The sequence below is a fragment of the Meriones unguiculatus genome, assembly GCF_030254825.1.
Source record: "Meriones unguiculatus strain TT.TT164.6M chromosome 13 unlocalized genomic scaffold, Bangor_MerUng_6.1 Chr13_unordered_Scaffold_28, whole genome shotgun sequence".
NCBI classification, from domain to species: Eukaryota; Metazoa; Chordata; class Mammalia; order Rodentia; family Muridae; genus Meriones; species Meriones unguiculatus.
In genome coordinates, this window is record NW_026843644.1 from 11,148,526 (window position 1) to 11,166,171 (window position 17,646).

At 36.9% G+C, this 17,646-nt stretch overlaps 1 protein-coding gene across 1 annotated transcript in view; it reads right to left on the reverse strand.

Annotated features, from left to right (window-relative positions):
• LOC132650690 (zinc finger protein 91-like) overlaps positions 1 to 17,646 on the reverse strand; it is a gene marked incomplete at both ends in the record, with an annotated part of 682,672 nt that overhangs the window by 258,159 nt on the left and 406,867 nt on the right. The gene's annotated exons all lie outside the window — the stretch shown is intronic.

Here is a 17,646-nt window from a genome sequence, read left to right on the forward strand (position 1 = left end):
CCATTTGATATTCCTCTGTGGAGAAATCTCTGTATAGTTCTGTACCCCAGTTTTAAATTGGATTATTTGGATTGTTGGAGTTTAATTTCTTGAGCTCTTTATAAATATTGTTTATTAGCTCTTCCTGTTGTATGTAGGGTTGGTGGAGATCTTTTGTCAGGCTGTAGGCAGTCATCTTGTTCTACTGACAGAGTTCTTTGCTTCATAAAAGCTTTTTTCTTTCATGAGATCCTATTTGTTAATTCTTCATCTTCGAGCCAGTGTTCTTGGTGTTCTGTTAAGGAAGTTACCTTCTATGCCAATGAGATCAAGCTCTTTCCCAATTTTTCTTCTAACAGATTTAGTGTATCTGGTTTTATGTTGAGGTCTTTAGAACAACTTGGACTGTAGTTTGATGCAGGGTGATAAATATGGATCTATTTTCATTTTTCTACATGTAGACATCCAGTTAGACCAGCACCATTTGTTGAAGATGCTGTCATTTTTCCATTGCATGCTTTTGGCTTCTTTGTCAAAAATCAAGTGGCCATAGGTGTGTGGGTTCACTTATGGGTCTTCACTTCAATTCCATTCATCCACCATTCTGTTTTTATCACAGTACTGTGCAGTTTTTATTACTATTGTTTTATAGTAGAGCTTGAGATCAGGGAAGGTGATACCTAATGAAGATCTGTCTTTGAACATGATTGTTTTAGCTATTCTGGCTTTTTATTTTTCCATATGAAGCTGGGAATAATTTTTTCAAATTCCTTAAGAATTATATTGATATTTTGATGGGAATATCATTGAATCTGTAGATTGTTTTTGTTACGATGACAATTTTTACTATGTTGATCCTACTGATCCTTAAGCATGAGAGATATTTCTATCTTCTGGTATCTTTTTCAATTTCTTTTTTGGGTTTTTTGTTGTTGTTGTTGTTCATATAGGTTTTTTACTGGCTTGTTGAAGATAACACCAAAATACATTATGTTTTTTTTTTTTTTTTTTTACTGGCTATTGTGAAGTGTGTTATTTTCCTAATTTTTTTTCAGTCCATTTGTCCTTTGCATACAGGAGTGTATTTTTTTGAGTTTTCTTTTTCGTTTTTAGTTAACTTTATATCCAGCCACTTTGCTGAAGTGTTTTTCAACTGTAGGAGTTCCCTACAGTAGAATATTGGGGGTCATTTTTGTTTACTGTCATATCATCTGTGAATCAAGATACTTTGACTTCTTTCTTATCAATTTGTATCCCCTTAATCTCCTTTAGTTGTCTTATTGCCCTAGATAGGACTTCGAGTACTGTATTGAAGAGATTTGGAGAGAGTGTGTAGCCTTGTCTTGTCCCCAAGTCCAGTGGAATTGACTTAACATTTTTTTCATTTAGTTTGATGTTAGCTATATACTATTCTGTATATTCTGTATATATTCTGTATACTATCTTTACTATTTTTAGATATGTGCCTTTGTCCCTGGTCTCTCTAAGACTTTAAACAAGAATAACTGTTGGATATTGTCAAATGCTTTTTCAGCATCTAAGAAAATGGTCTTTTTTTTTCAATTTGTTTATACAGTGGATTACATTGATGGATTCCATATACTTAACCACCCTTGCTTGCCTGGGATGAAGCCTACTTGGTCATGGTGGATGACATCTTTGATATGTACTTGGATTTGGTTTGCAAGTATTTTATAGAGTATTTTTACATCATTGTTCATAAAAGAGATTGGTCTGAAGTTCTCTTTCTTTTTGGGGATCTTTGAGGATTTATCAAGGTGACTGTGGTCTCACCAAAGGAATTTGGTCATGTTGCATCTATTTCTATTTTGTGAAATAATTTGGAGAATATCAGTATTCGCTCTTCTTTGAAGGTCTTGTAGAATTCTGCTCTGAAATCATCTGACCCTTGGATTTTTTTTGGTTGGGAGTATTTTGATGGCTGCCTCTATTGCCTTATTCACTATAAGGCTATTTAATATCTTTACCTGATGTTGATTCAACTTTGCTAAGTGGATTTTAAAGAGAATTGTATATTTCATTTAGATTTTCAAATTTTGGAGCATATAGGCTTTTGACATAAAAGGTAATGGTTCTTTGGATTTTCTCAGTGTATATTATATCTTTTTCTTTCAGACTTTGTTGATTTGGATAGTGTCTTTCCGCCATTTACTTAGTTTGGCTAAGAATTTGTCTGGTTTTTTATTTTCTCAAAGAACTAGCTCTTGGTTTCGTTGATTCTTTGAATTATTATCTTTGTTTCTAATTTATTGATATCAGGCCTGAGTTTGTTTTTTCCTAGTGGTCTACTCTTGCTGGGTGTGTCTGCTTCTTTTTTCTTAGGTCTTTCAGGTATGCCATTAAGTTGCTTGTATGGGATGCCTCCATTAGCTTATGATGGCCTTTGTTGGTATTCAAACTCCTCTTCGGACTGCTTTCATTGCATCCCATATGAAGTTGAGAAATCTTCTATCAAGGTTTGTAAAATATTCTGTTGGTATTTTGATGGAAATTTCATTGAATCTGTACATTACTTTTGGTAAGATGTCCATTTTTACTATGTTAACCCTGCCAAGCCATGAGTATCGGAGATAGTTCCATATTCTGATATCTTCTTCTAATTCTTTCTTCAGAGACTTGAAGTTTTTTTTATACAAGTCTTTGACTTGCTTGGATATGGTCACACCAAGGTACTTTATGTCCTTTGTGGCTATTGTGAACGGTGTTGTTTCACAAATTTCTTTCTCAGCCCTTTTATCTTTTGTATACAGGAGGGCTACTGATTTTTTTTTTGAGATAATTTTGTATCCAGCCACTTTGCTGATGGTGTTTATCATCTGTAGGAGTTCCCTGGTAGAAGTTTTGGAGTTACTCAAGTATACTATCATATAATCTGCAAATAGTGATACTTTGACTTCTTCCTTACCAATTTGTATCCTTTTGGTCTCCTTTAATTTTCTTCTTGTTCTAGCAAGGACTTCAAGAACTATGTTGAAGAGATATGGAGAGAGTGGGCAGCCTTGCCTTGTCCCTGAATTCAGTGGGATTGCTTTAAGTTTCTTTCTGTTTACTTGATGTTGGCTACAGGCTTGCTGTATATGTTTAGGTATGTGCCTTGTATCCCTGATCTCTCCAATAGTTTAAACATGAATGGATGCTGGATTTTTTCAAATGCTTTTTCAGCATCTAAGGAGATTATCATGTTTTTTTCTTTCAATTTTTTAATATTGTGGATCACATTAATGGATTTCCGTTTGTTGAACCACCCCTGCATACCTGGCATGAAGCCTACATCGTCATAGTGGATGATATATTTGATGTGTTCTTGTATTGGGTTTGCAAAGTATTTTGTTGTGTATTTTTGCATCAATGTTCATAAGGGAGATTGGCCTGAAATTCTCTTTCTTTGTTGGGTCTTTGTGAGGTTTAGGTTACAAAGTGACTGTGGCTTCAATGAATGAGTTTCGTAGTGTTCCTTCTGTTCCTATTTTGTGGAATAAATTGAAGATAGCTGGAGTTACCTCTTCTTTGAAGGTGTGGTAGAATTCTGCACTGAAACCATCTGGTCCTGAGCTTTTTGTGGATTGGAGTCTTTTGAGGAATGCTATTTCCTTAGTGGATAAAGGACTATTTTATTGATTCAGCTTTGGTAAGTGTAATTGATTAAGAAAATTGTCTATTTCATTTAGATTTTCAAATTTTATGGCATATAGACTTTTGAAGTAAGTCCTAACGATTGTTTGGATTTCCTTAGTGTCTTTTGTTTTGTCCCATTTTCATTTCTGATTTTGTTAATTTGGACAATCTCTCTCTGCCTTTTAGTTAGTTTAGCTAAGGGTTTGTCTATCTTGTTAATTTTCTCAAAGAACCAGGTCTTGGTTTCATTGATTCTTTGAAATGTTTTATTTATTTCTAATTTATTGATTTCAGTCCTGAGTTTGATTATTTCCAGGTGTCTCTTCTTTTTCGGTGTGTCTGCTTCTTTTTTTCTAGGGCCATTAGATGGGCTATTAGGTTGATTGTGTGAGATGTTACAAATTTCTTCTTGAAGGCACTTAGTGCTATGAACTTTCCTCTTAGCACTGCTTTTATTGTCTCCCATAAGTTTGGTTGTGTTGTGTCTTCGAATTCTAGGAAGACTTTAAGTTCTTTCTTTATTTCTTCCCTGACCCAGCTGTCATTTAGTAGTGAGTTGTTTAGTTTCCATGTGAGTGTAGGCTTTTTGCTATTTCTGTTGTTGTTGAGGTCCAGCTTTAGTCCATGGTAATTAGATAGGATACAAGGCATTATTTCAATCTTCTTATATCTGTTGAGATTCACTTTGTGACCAACGACATGGTCTATTTTGGAGAAGGTTCCATGAGGTGCTGAGAAGAAGGTAAATTCTTTTGTCTTTGAGTGTAAGATTCTGTAGATATCTGTTAGGTCCATTTGATACATGACCTCTATTAGAGATATTGTTTCTTTGTTTAATTTCTGTTGTTTACTTGTCCTTTGTTGAGAGTGGGGTGTTGAAGTTTCCCAGTAGTAATGTATGGGGATTTGTGTGCGGTTTAGGTTTTATTGATCTTTCTTTTACAAACGTGGGTATCTTTGTATTTGGAGCATAGATGTTCAGAATTATGATTTCTTCTTGGCGGAATTTTCCTTTGATGAGTATGAAATGACCTTCCTCATGTCTTTTGATTAATTTTGGTTGAAAATCTACTTTATTAGATATTAAAATGGCTACTCCTGCATGTTTCTTGGCTCCATTTGCTTGGAACCTTCCACCTTTCTATTTTGTGACTTAGATGTGTTTCTTGTATGCAACAGATTGTTGGGTCTTGTTTACATATCCATTCTGTAAGTCTGTGTCTTTATTGGAGTGTTAAGTCCATTGATGTTGAGGGAAATTAATGACCAGTGGCTGTTAGTTCCTTTTATTTTGATGTTGCTTGTGGTAGTGTGTTTGTGTGCTTGGTTACTTTTAGTTTTGCTCTAGTGACATTATTTCTTTCCTGTGTTTTCCTGAATGTAGTTAGCTTTCCTGGGTTGTAGTTTTCCTTCTAGGAGCTTCTGTACCCCTGGATTTGTGGGTAGGTGTTGTTTAAATTTGTTTTTGTCATTAAATATCTTGTTTGCTCCATCTATGATGACTGAGATTTTGCTGGGTATAGTAGCCTGGGTGGTCATCTGTGTTCTCTTAGGGTCTTCATGATATCTGTTCAGGCCCTTCTGGCTTTCATAGTCTCTGATGAAAAGTCAGGTGTGATTCTTATGGGTTTGCCATTATATGTTAAGTTGGCCTTTTTCCTTTGCAGCTTTTAGTATTTTTTCTTTGTTCTGTATACTTACTGTTTATTATGTGGTGGGAGGATTTTCTATTCTGGTCTAATTTATTGGGTGTTCTGTAGACCTCTTGTATTCTTATAGACCTCTCTTTTAAGTTGGGGAAATTTTCTTCTATGATTTTGTTGAAAATATTTTGTGGGCCTTGGAGGAGGGAATCTTCTTTTTCCTCTATTCCTATTATTTTTAGGTTTTGCTTTTCATGTTGTCTTGGATTTCTTGGATGGTCTGTGTCAGGAATTTTTTAGATTTAACATTTTCTTTGATAGCTACATCTATTTCTTCCATTGTGTCTTCCACACCTAAGATTCTTTCTTCCATCTCTTGTAGTCTATTTCTTATGCTTACCTCTGTAGTTCCTCTTTTCCTCTCTAAGTTCTTTCTCTCCACAGTTTCCTCCACTTGTGTTTTCTTTATTTTTTTTCCAATTCTCTTATCAGATCTTGAGCCATTTTATTGATTTCCTTCACTTCTCTGACTGTATTTTCCTTCAATTCTGTCAGCTGTTTGTTCGAACAATCCTCTGTTTCATTAATATCTTTTCGTGATTTAAGTATTTCCTCTCTAAAGGCCACAAATTGTTTGGCTGCAACTTCCTGTATTTCTTTAAGGATGGCCATAATCTGTTTGACTTTATCTTCCTCCATTTCTTTGCAAATGGCAATAATCTGTTTGACTTTATCTTCATCTAGGTCTTTACGCAGTTTATTTTTTTTCCTCTATTATCCTGTTCATAAGCACAGATGTAAGGTCATCTTCTTGAATTTCATTTACCCTGGTGTGTCCAGGGCTGCTTGCCCCGAATAACTGGGTTCTGGAGATGCCATATTGCTTTGTCTTTTTGAGCTTTTACACTTGCCTCTACCCTTTTGGCTATCTTAGATGTTGGGTGTTAGTTTCTGGTGCTTCCTGGAATCCTGTGGTGGGGATAATCCCCTTGGCAGGAAGATGATTTTTCCTGAAGGAGGCCTCCTCAGCTTTTGGGATACAGTCACTGAATAGCAGGTATTTTTCAGGAATTGCCAAAACTCACCACAGGCATAGAGACCTGAGCGGTAATTGTGGTCTTTGTTAGTCAAGGGGGCTCTCCTCTCAGCCAGAGAAGTCCTGGAGACAGCTGTCCTGCTTCTGGCTTTCTTGCTGTAAAGTTAGTAAGCTGCAGCTGCAACCTGGGCACCCCATGGTTTGGTCTGCTTAGTTAGGGATAACTGGTCGTCCCTTGGAGCAGTATCTGGGGTTGATCTTGGGGATCCCAGGCTTCTGTATGTCTGAGGTTAGAGCTCTGTGCCCCAGTACCCAAGCAGTAATCCATGGCAGCTTGGCACTGCTCTCCCATGTGCAGCAGGAGGCTAGAGTCTGGAGCCTGTGAATAACCAGAAACTTTTCCAGAGCTAGGTGTCCTGAGGTAGGGCCAGATGTTTTCCCCACCTTTGGGTTTTCTCCCAACATGAAGACCTAATCTGTGGTTTTTGACATGGTGTGTAGAATGGGTAGGCACTTGCCAGATGGCTACCAAGCTGGTGACTGGGAAAGAACCTGCGAACATTTCCAAGAATGTTCCCATTTGTGGTGGTGGTAGTGTGTGTGTGGGGGGAGTTGGCTGAGTGCTCTAAGCTGGGACCTGCTTTTTCCCTGTCTGTGGGTTTTTCTCCAGACAGGGAAACCTATCCTCTAGTGTCCTGGGGCACACAGTTCTGTCTGTGATGGAGAATAGGGCATGCCGGTCTAGTGACTGGAGGCCCACTCAAGGCTGGCAGCTGTGCACCCACCAGTCTGCAGGATCTTTTCCAGGGATAGACTGGGTGACCTGAGGTCAGTCCCACTTTCTTCTTCCCTGTTTTTTTTTTTTTTTTTTGACACTTGGCTCCCAGTCTCTGGTGCCCTGGAGCACACAGTTTGGCCTGGGAAGGTGATCAGGACACACAAGTGTATCCTGAGCCTGGAATATTTTCCGGGTTCTCACTGAGTGACCTGAGAGTGGAACTGAGTGATCCCCACACCATGGAGTTTCCTCTCACCTGGGAAACACGATTGCTGTTGTTTTAGGGCCCAGAATTCAGTCTTTTAGTTGCTGTACCAATATTGCTGTCCTGTTCCTGTCCTGTTCCTGTTCTGTTCCTGTCCTGTTCCTCCTGGCAATGCCATCTTGGATTCCCTCTTTATCATCCCTTTCAATTAATTTTGGTTGAAAGTCTGTTTTATTAGATATTAGAATAGCTACTCCTGCTTGCTTCATGGGTCCATTTGCTTGAAAACCTTATTCCTGCTGCAACATCCAAGAAATTTTCCCAGAGATTAGTGGGGTTCTCTGAGGTTGGACCCAATTGTTTCCCTCATCATTGGTTTTCTTCTTACCTAGGAAACACAGTCAGTGGTGTTTGGGGGCCCACAGATCCAACTATTGGTCACTGTGCAGTCTCTGCTACCCATCTTATCAGAACAGTGTGAAATCAGTCCAGCCATCTGGGATCTATTTTTAGTTTTTACTGAATATAAGTATTTTGATTGTATGCATGAATATGCATCTCTTCTGTGCCTAATCCTCACAGTAGTCTGAAGATGTCTTCAGAACTCATGAACTTATAGCAATTGAAAGTAGCGGGTCCCAGGTAAACACTAACAATTGAGCCCAATTATTTGCAAGAGCAGTAAGAGCTCCTTACTGCTGAGCCATCTCTCCTATCTTATGTGGCTCTTTTATGATCATCATTTACACTGCTAATATTTTTGTCTTCTATTTTTACCTGTTTAAACATGCATTCCCTTTTAGTAAGATATCATTGCAGTTGCAGTTTAAGCTGGGGCAGTACAGATTTCTGGAAAATAAATATACAATAGGAGTGAATGTATAACTCCTTGTAGAAGCTTCAGTAAAGACCTCTGAGTTCTTTCAATATTTTGTGTTTGTTTGATTGACTTTTAGGGGAGGCTCTGTCTTAATATATAGGTCTGGCTGTCCTAGAACTCTTTGAATAGATAATGCTGACATCCAGTTCAATAAGATACACCTGCATCTGCCTCCTGAGTGATGGAATTGAAGGCATGACAGAATACACCCAGCTTGTCCACCATTTTTTGTAGTTAGTAACTGTTAATAAATTTCTCTGATTTGTACTTAGTATTGTTCATCTGTTAATTTCTCTCTCTCTGTGTCTCTCTCTCTATGTCTCTGTCTCTCTATTTCACACTCTTCTCTCTGTTTGTCTTTGTCCACATTAATTGCCATGTCTATTCCAAAGCTATATCCTCTTCAAAAAGTTTAGATATGATACAGTTAAAACTTGTTATTCTGTTTTCTTCTAAAATGACTTAGTGATAACATTAACACTTCTTTTTTAATAGAAAAGTTTTAATCTTTATTTTTAATCTATAGACTACATTATTTAGTAAGGAGGATATACAAAACAATGATCAAAGAATAATCACGTGTTCTATTCCTTTTCTTTTGTCTGGTCACTCAGAAATATGATGTTATTGGCTATGATTGTTGTTGCTTGCCACTCACATTATTTTTATCCATGTATTCACTGTAGTCCACTTTCCCTTCCACAATTATATGAGCCCCCCTCTTCACATACTGATATGCCACATCCCTGAGCCCTGGTCAAAACATAATATTCAGTACCATGTTGTCTTTTGACTGATGTTACCCATCTGTTCAGTTTCCCCTGATCAATACATCTCATTTATTGCTATATAAAATATCATGACTGTGTTTTGTCCTTCCACTTGTCTCATGACAGAGTCCTGACCTACTCACCCAAGTAACTGAAGATGATTCATAGATTGCTCAAGAACCCAACTAATGGCTACTTTATATTAATGTCTTACCAACTGATGAAACACAGGTTTTTGAAGCATGCCTTTTTTTTCAATCTAACCCTTAGGCTTTTTCATCTCCCCTACTGCACATCACGCACAGCACCCAACTATATAACAGTCACACTTCTGTGTCAGAAAATAAATTGAAGAAGCAGTAGAATTATATGATTATATTGACAATGAAGTAAAAATTTATATTGTTGCCACTGTTTCTGTTGTACAAATGTATGGCATATTTTAGAATTCAGTGACCTTCAATGATGTGCATGTGAAATTCAGCCAAGAAGAGTGGGCCTTGCTGGAACCTTCCCAGAAGCAACTCTACAAAGATGTGATGCTAGAGACCTGTGAAAACCTCACTGCTATAGGTAAGACTGCAATTTTTCTTTCACTTTTAAAATAAAGAGACAACTCTTACTTTGTTATTGATCCTCTTCTGTTATTCCAATTGAGAATGAGGAGGAATGAGGTAAATAAATCAGGCATGGTTCTAAGGATCACAGATCATAGTGATTTAAGTTTTGCCTTAATAATAACATGATATTTCCAATAATATATATTTTCTCATACTATATTTTAGGCTACAATTGGGATGACCATGATATTGAAGAACATTTTCAAAGTTCTACAAGTAATAAAAGGTAACTTTATGTGCATGTTGACACAGATGTAAATCTTAAATTTTAATGTGTCCTGGAAGTTTGATGTTTTTTGTTTGTTTGTTTGTTTGTTTGTTTATTGGCTGCTTTTTATTTTCTGTTTTTGAAATATAATTTTTTCTGGGTATCTGTGATTTTCTTAGACTTACTTGTTAGACCAGCCTGACCTCAAAATCACAGAGATATGCCTGCTTCTGCCTCCACAAGTGCTGGGATTGAAGGCATGTTCCAGCACACATGGCTGTGTCCTGGAAGTTTTAAAGAAAAGCAACAGTGTAAAAACAGCACTACTTTAAGTGTACTGATGATCATTAAAATCTCATAATTCCATGTACTTCAATGTCAGGTATCTGATTTGTGTTTACAAGGCACTCCCCTAAGATAGAAGAAAATAAAATAATGTTGTAACAAAAATAACATTTGAATCATATGGGCATTACAGCTACTGACTTGAACTGCCAATCTGTTTAGTCTCATTCTGTCTATTCAGATATTGTAAGAGGTATACACACTGAATTGGTGATCAGTATGTGTCCAAAACCTTCTAATAAGCAAAAGTTTCATAGTAGACCCAGTGCTACTCATTTTCGTGCAGTAACATTGTAAAGTTTAGTGAAAGAAGCAGCTTATGAGAATCAAGAATATTGTTGTGGAGAAATCTTAATCCCTATATGACATGTCTATGATGAACAAAAAACAAAATGTTTTAATTCAATGTGGGAATCTTTATTATTTTTGTAAATTAAACTGGTATATCATATGTCAAAATGATTCTAAGACACAGGAACATAGGGTTATTGAAAGAAGCAGTGTCCCTGTCTTTCTCCAAGAACAATTGATTTGGTAGTAGTCCCCACTGTGAGTAAATTTTCTGAATGTGATAAATGGTTACTGTTAATTGGTTTTGCAACTTCACTGAGAATTCATTAGCAAACACATATTGCTGAAAATATCTATGAATACTAGGAATTTGGAACTTCTGCTTGTCTTGGCTCACATTGTAAATGAAGTATCATTCATACAGTACAAAATTTGTGAATGGGATTGCTGTGGTAAAACTCTGAATTCTTACAATACTCTTCATATATAGGAGAAAACCTCATATAGAAAAATGATGCTATAAAAGTGATCCACATAACAAATGCTCTTACCATCACAGGGATCTTCAAAAATACCCATAATGAAGGTGAATACCGTGAAAGTAAATAAAGTGATAAAACTTTAAAATTTGATTCTTCTTTACCATTAGACCAAATTAGGATATTAATTCATATAGATAAATATATTTATTAGTGTAATGAAATCACTGTGGTAAATCTTTCACATGTGTCAATTTTCTTTGCAGGCATGAATATAGTCATACTGGAGAGAAACCCTTTAAATGCACTGTATGTCGTAAAGCCTTCCCGTATACAACTTTTCTCATACGGCATAAAAGAACACACACTGGAGAGAAACCTTACGAATGTAACCAGTGTGGTAAAGCCTTTGCAGAAAAGAATAATCTCATACGGCATAAAAGAACACACACTGGAGAGAAACCTTATGAATGTAACCAGTGTGGTAAAACCTTTGCAGAAAAGAATAATCTCATACGGCATAAAAGAACACACACTGGAGAGAAACCTTATGAATGTAACCAGTGTGGTAAAGCCTTTGCAGAAAACAGTACTCTATTAAGCCACAAAAGAACACACAGTGGAGAGAAACCTTATGAATGTAACCAGTGCGGTAAAGCCTTTGCACAAAACAGTGCTCTCATAAGCCATAAAAGAACACACACTGGAGAGAAACCTTATGAATGTAACCAGTGTGGTAAAGCCTTTGCACAAAACAGTGCTCTCATAAGCCATAAAAGAACACACACTGGAGAGAAACCTTATGAATGTAACCAGTGTGGTAAAGCCTTTGCACAAACCAGTACTCTCTTAAGCCATAAAAGAAAACACACTGGAAAGAAACCTTATACGTATACTCAACATGATAAAGCCCTTGCACAACAGAGTAGTCTCCAAAAACATGAAAAAACACACAGTGGAGAGAAGCCTGGTGAGGGTAATTAGTGTGATAAATTCTTTGCATGTAACAATCATCTCCTAAGACAACAACACATTCTGGAGGGAAACCATATGAATATAATTATGTGGCAAAGCCTTTGCATATAACATCTCTTAATACATAAAAGAACACATACTGGAAAGAAGCTGTCTCACTGCATCCAATGTGAATAAACTTTTGCACTTCAGAATCATCTTCAAACTCATGAAAGATATCCTAATGGACAGAAAGCCTATGAGTCCTTTTAACATGGTGAAACCATTCTATATTTGTACAATCTTCATCATCATGAAAGGATTCATACTTGAGAGAACTTATGAATATGTTAAAATAGTGAGGCCTTGCACAAATCTAGAGTCGTCATCATCATCATAAAATTATCCTTACTGGAGAGGAATTCTGTGACTATAAGCAAGGTGGAAAGCCCTTTGTGTACTTTGGTCCACTGAGATGCAACAGAAGTGTAAAACTAGCTCATTGGAAATGACCTCACTTTTCTGAAGGGGAAAGGGAATAGAGGCAATAAGAATGGAGGGTAGTAATGGGGGAGTGAAAGGGGGGATACTTAAATTGGAATGTAAAGTAAATAAACTCATTTTTTAAAAGAATACAATGGATAGTGAATATGAATTACACGCAACAGTATTATATGATAAGGTGTTTATGGAAGACTTATTGATAATCCTGATTCTCAACATTTAGTGTTTTCTTTTTTTTTCCTACTCCATCATTTATTTTTCCATAATATGTAAGAACAAAGCATCGAGAGCATGATAAAGTGGGGAGCAGAGAGTGTTTTAATCATCACCTCTTGAAGGATGGAGTACATTTAGATAGTTTCAAGGTTGAGGGCCATTACCTCCCTACACAGATGTGAAGGGGTTGCTCGACTCCCTACCCTTCCCTCTTTTTCAGCACCCCTGGGGCAAGCTGTGAAACTCATGGTGTTCCCCTGAGAAAGGTATTGCATGCCTTCTTCTGCCATTGTGCAATCACAAAGGACAGAACACAGAACTTATCATACTATAGCATATCTTAGGGAACAAAAATACATTACAAGGAACAAAAATCAAACTTAATTGCCGCACTTTACACAAGAAACTGTTAGTTCAGTGGATGAATATGTAGGAAATGAACTTTCACCAGCCAGGAAGTTCTCTGAGAGTATCACAAGATTGGTAGCCTGTAGAAGTTTCTTTGTGTACATCTACCTATTGTTCCAGGGGTACTATTGAAAAAAATCACTTTTTTTTCTATGTATGACTGCTTCTGGCCTAGATGGGTAACCATGTCAAGGGTGTGTTTTCTCTGCCTGACTTCATCTGGAGAGTATCTTTAGACATGGAAACCACCAATCAAATTTGATAGATGGCCTTTGACACAGATCCCTGATAACTCTCCCCTCCCTTCAAATATAGGATAATTTGGTTCTGTGTTCTTGTTCTTCTTATTCATATAATAGGAATGTGCTGTTTAATGCAAATCTAGCATTCTTGAATTTCCTAGTATTAAACAATTATCTACACCTATGCTTGGAACATCCCTGGTACTCCCCAAGGGATACAAGCCACTGTGTTCTGTTTTCTGGAATTAAAGTTGAACTTACTTTCTGAAGTGGTTCCCAGAGTGGCTAACCAATGTTATGCTTGTGAGCTTTCCAAGCTTTATACTACTCATCTTCTGCCCCTCATGCCTTCCTGGGCTGGTGGGAAACAGCCATCCAGGTAGCAAGAGAATCACATTCTCTGAAATGCCTGTGATAAAATATTTCAGACTGCATAGCATTTCAAATTTCACATGTTTCTGGATTTGAGATGGTCAATCAAACAGTATCTTGGGATGGGACTCATTAAAATGAGTTATACTTATTGTTTATTTCAAGGTAAGGTTGCAGGCAAGCTTCATGGTATGAAATCTTCTAAGGTGAGTACAGTGGCCCATGGAAAATAAATACAAGCAGAAATTTTATTTTTCTGTTTTTAATAGCTGAGTATTGTTCTGATAATGTAAGGGTGAATGGCAGGCGAGAGGAACTCTCCTTTTGAGTAGTCTATGGGAAGGGGATGGGGGAAGGTGGAGGGAGGGACCAGTAGGAGTTGAGGGAGTGACCTTCAATCAGCATATATAATGAATAAATTGTGAATAAATTGTGAAAAATAAAAACAATTGATAAAATAAAATATAGTAAAGAAAACAAAGCAAAACAGCAAAAATTTGAGTCTAGTTTGGGTAACTGCCCTCCCTCAAAGAAAAGAAAGAAGATATATAGAAAGAAAAGAAAAACAGAATCTTTGTCTTTGTCACCTTTCTTCCCTATGAGCTCAGTTGAAGATCATTATGCAATGGAGACCATGATTCTCTCTCTGAAGTTTATGTTACCATAGAAGTAGGATTCAAACCTGAAACTAATGGCAGAGTTTCCTAGTTAACATATCAAATCAAACCCACCTGCCATTTTCTCTCAGAAATCCTTCAGTCCTTCCATGTTATCTGGCCATCCAGGCTAGTACAGCCCATGCATTACCCTGAATTCTCCTTCCCAGGTCCTGAGATAACCTTACCCCCCCACACACATATAGGCAAACTATTTTGGCTACCTGGTTCTGTCAAGCGCCATGCAGGAGCAACAGCAGAACAGCTGTAGAACTCATGGAATGTGGCTCCCCTGTTAGCATAATCATGATGAGTTTGTCTTGGAGAAGCATAATCCCAAAAACTGATTTTCCAGATGAATTTGTGTTCTTATGTAGCATATCTCTGCTTGTTGCCCTTATGATGTCCATAATCCTTATAACATGAGTTGTATGAAAACTTTAAGAAGGCTTCTAGCTCTTCACTGGGAAATATCACTGACATTTAAAATTAACAATGCTTGATCTCTTTTCACATGTTAACTGGAGCAGATTAATGAATTAACCACTGTCCTTGAAATGAGCCATAGATATAGATTGTTAGCAATGACCATTATACTTAGAAACAATTTGGAAAAATAGATTGTTTCACAAGGTCAGGGAAGATGTTTGGCTCTGATGTAAAAAATCTTAGAGAACAATTTAAAGTTAAGAAAAGTACACTATTAATAGTAAATCCAGGGATATTTTAAGGTTGATGAGCTGAAACAATAGCCCAAGGTAGCATTGGCCGTCTGGGCACCCGCAAACTAGGTCTAAACCTGAGACAGCAGTTGATTCCCTTATATTTGTTTTTCCCCTCAGCTTCTTGATATGATTTAATAAAAATTATTAATGAGTAGATGCACACCCCTTTAAGATTTAAAGTACAGGTGCCAGTACCATGCCATTTTTTATTACTGTTGCCCTATAATACTACTTGAGATTGTGGATGAAGATACCTCCAGAAAATATTTATTGTGCAGGCATTTTTTTTTAAATCAATTCTGGGTTTTTTGTTTTTCCATATGAAACTGAGAATTGTTCTTTGGAGGTCTGTAATGAGTTGTGCTGGTGTTTTGATTGGAATTGCATTGAGTCTTTTGATTTCTTTTGGTAGAGTGGCCATTTTTACTATGTTAATCCTACCAATTCTGGAGTATGGGAGATTTTCTGATATCTTCCTTGAAGTTCTTTTTTTTCATACAAGTCGTTCACTGGCTTGATTAGAGTCACACCAATGTACTTTATATTATCTCTGGCTTCTGTAAAGGGGTTTTGTTTCCCTAATTTCTTTCTGAGCTCATTTGTCTTCTGTATACAGGAGGGCTTCAGATTTTTTTAAATTTAATTTTGTATCCAGTCATTTTGCTAAAGTTGTTTATCAGCTGTAGGAGTTCCCTGGTTGAATTTTTAGGGTTATTCATGTATACTATCACATTATCTGCAACACAAGCTGGACTGGATATGGAGAAAAGGGAACGCTTCTCCATTGCTGGTGGGAATGTAAACTTGTACAACCACTTTGGAAATCAATCTGGTGCTTTCTCAGAAAACTATGAATAGTACTACTAGAATATTCAGTTATACCAACTCTGGGCATATATTCAGAAGATTATCAAACAAACAACAGGGACATTTGTTCAACTGTACTCATAACAGCTTTACTGATAATAGCCAGAATCTGGAAACAACTTAGATGTCCCCAAACCGAGGAATAGACATAGAAATTGTGGCACATTTATACAATGCAATACTATTTAGCAATTAAAAACAAGGAAATCAGCAGGCAAATGGATTGAACTAGAAAAGATCACTCTGAGTGAGGTATCCAGAAGCAGAAAGACACTCATGGTATATCCTCACTTATATGTGGGAATTAGTCAAATAATGTAGGATTAAAATACTAAAATTTATAGTCCTAAAGCAACAGGAAGAACCCTAGGGAAGATGATTAATCCTCGTTTAGAAAGGCAAATGGGATAGACATCAGTAATGGGAGAAGACAGGGAACAGGGCACGAACCAACCACAGAGGGCCTCTGAATGAATCTACCTAGCAGGGTACTGAAGCAGATGGTTAGCCACAAAGCCAAACTTTGGGCAGAGAGCATGGAATAATATGGAAGATTCAGGAGATAGAAAGACCTGGATGAGAGAGGCCCTCCACAAGGAGGCCAATTGAGCCAAAAAATATGGGCCCAGGGGGTCCTTTTCCAACCAAGGACCATGCATGAAGAACACCTAGAACCCCTGCTCAGATGTAGCTCATAAGTATCTCGGTTTCCATGTGAGTTCCCTATTAAGGGTAACAGCAGCTGTCTCTGACATGAACTCAGTGGCAGGCTCCTTGATAACCTACTCCTGGAAGGTGCAGCCTTGCCAGGCCACAGAGGAAGATGCAGCCATTCTTGGTAAGACTTGATAAGATAGGCTAGGATAAGACGGTAGGGAAGTAGGACTTCCCCTATCAGTGGACTAGGAGAGGGGCATAGGGGTAGAAGAGGGAGGTAGGTTGTAATTGATGGAAGATGAGGGAAGGTCTTACAGCCAGAAAACAAAGTGAATAAATTGTAATAATCAATAAAAAAGAAAAAAATAAGTTTTTTTTCCTGAAATGGCTGCACTCAGGCAACTGTCTCTTAAAAACAACTAGAAAGAATAGTATTTCACCTCTTCACATTTTCCTTTTTCCTGTATATAATAAATACCCTTGATAAAATTCAGTGGTTTGTTATATATTCCTAGTATTATAATATTATAAAATATTTTACAAATCAAATTTTGATATATTAAGTGTGTAAAAATAGTTTATGAAAAAGTGGCTTGAATTTTCAAAAGAGCAAAGAATGTTTACTCAAAACTCAGGAGGGTGAAAATGGAAGGAAAATTGATGGAAGAATAAATAATATATAAATAAATATTTCTTACACAGTAATTATAACATTTTGATTATTGAGATTTAAAAAAATATATACAGAATATTTCTCAAGTAAACAATGTAAGGTATTAGTAATAGCTCTTATGCATGTACCCTGAGATATTTCTTTAAATTATTCCTCTTGTCACTTAAATGTGTTCTTTGACAAGTCATGCCACTACACCCTGATGTTCAGGCTCTAATACTGACTTTTCAGTTCTTATTTCAGTGTACTGACTTCTTTTAGCCCAATTAGGACTGAAGTCATACAATGTTTGATTTCTGCGTCTAGCTAAGGTCACAATTTTTGATGATACATTTTTAGTTCATCCACAATTTCAAAGTAAAATGATTGCCTTTCTTAAAATGTTAAATGTTCTCTCTCACACACATGCACACACACACACATAATGCATGATACATGTAATAGTAGTTATTGGAAACACAAGACTTGAAATTGAAAGAACCAAAAGAGGGCTGTATGGGAG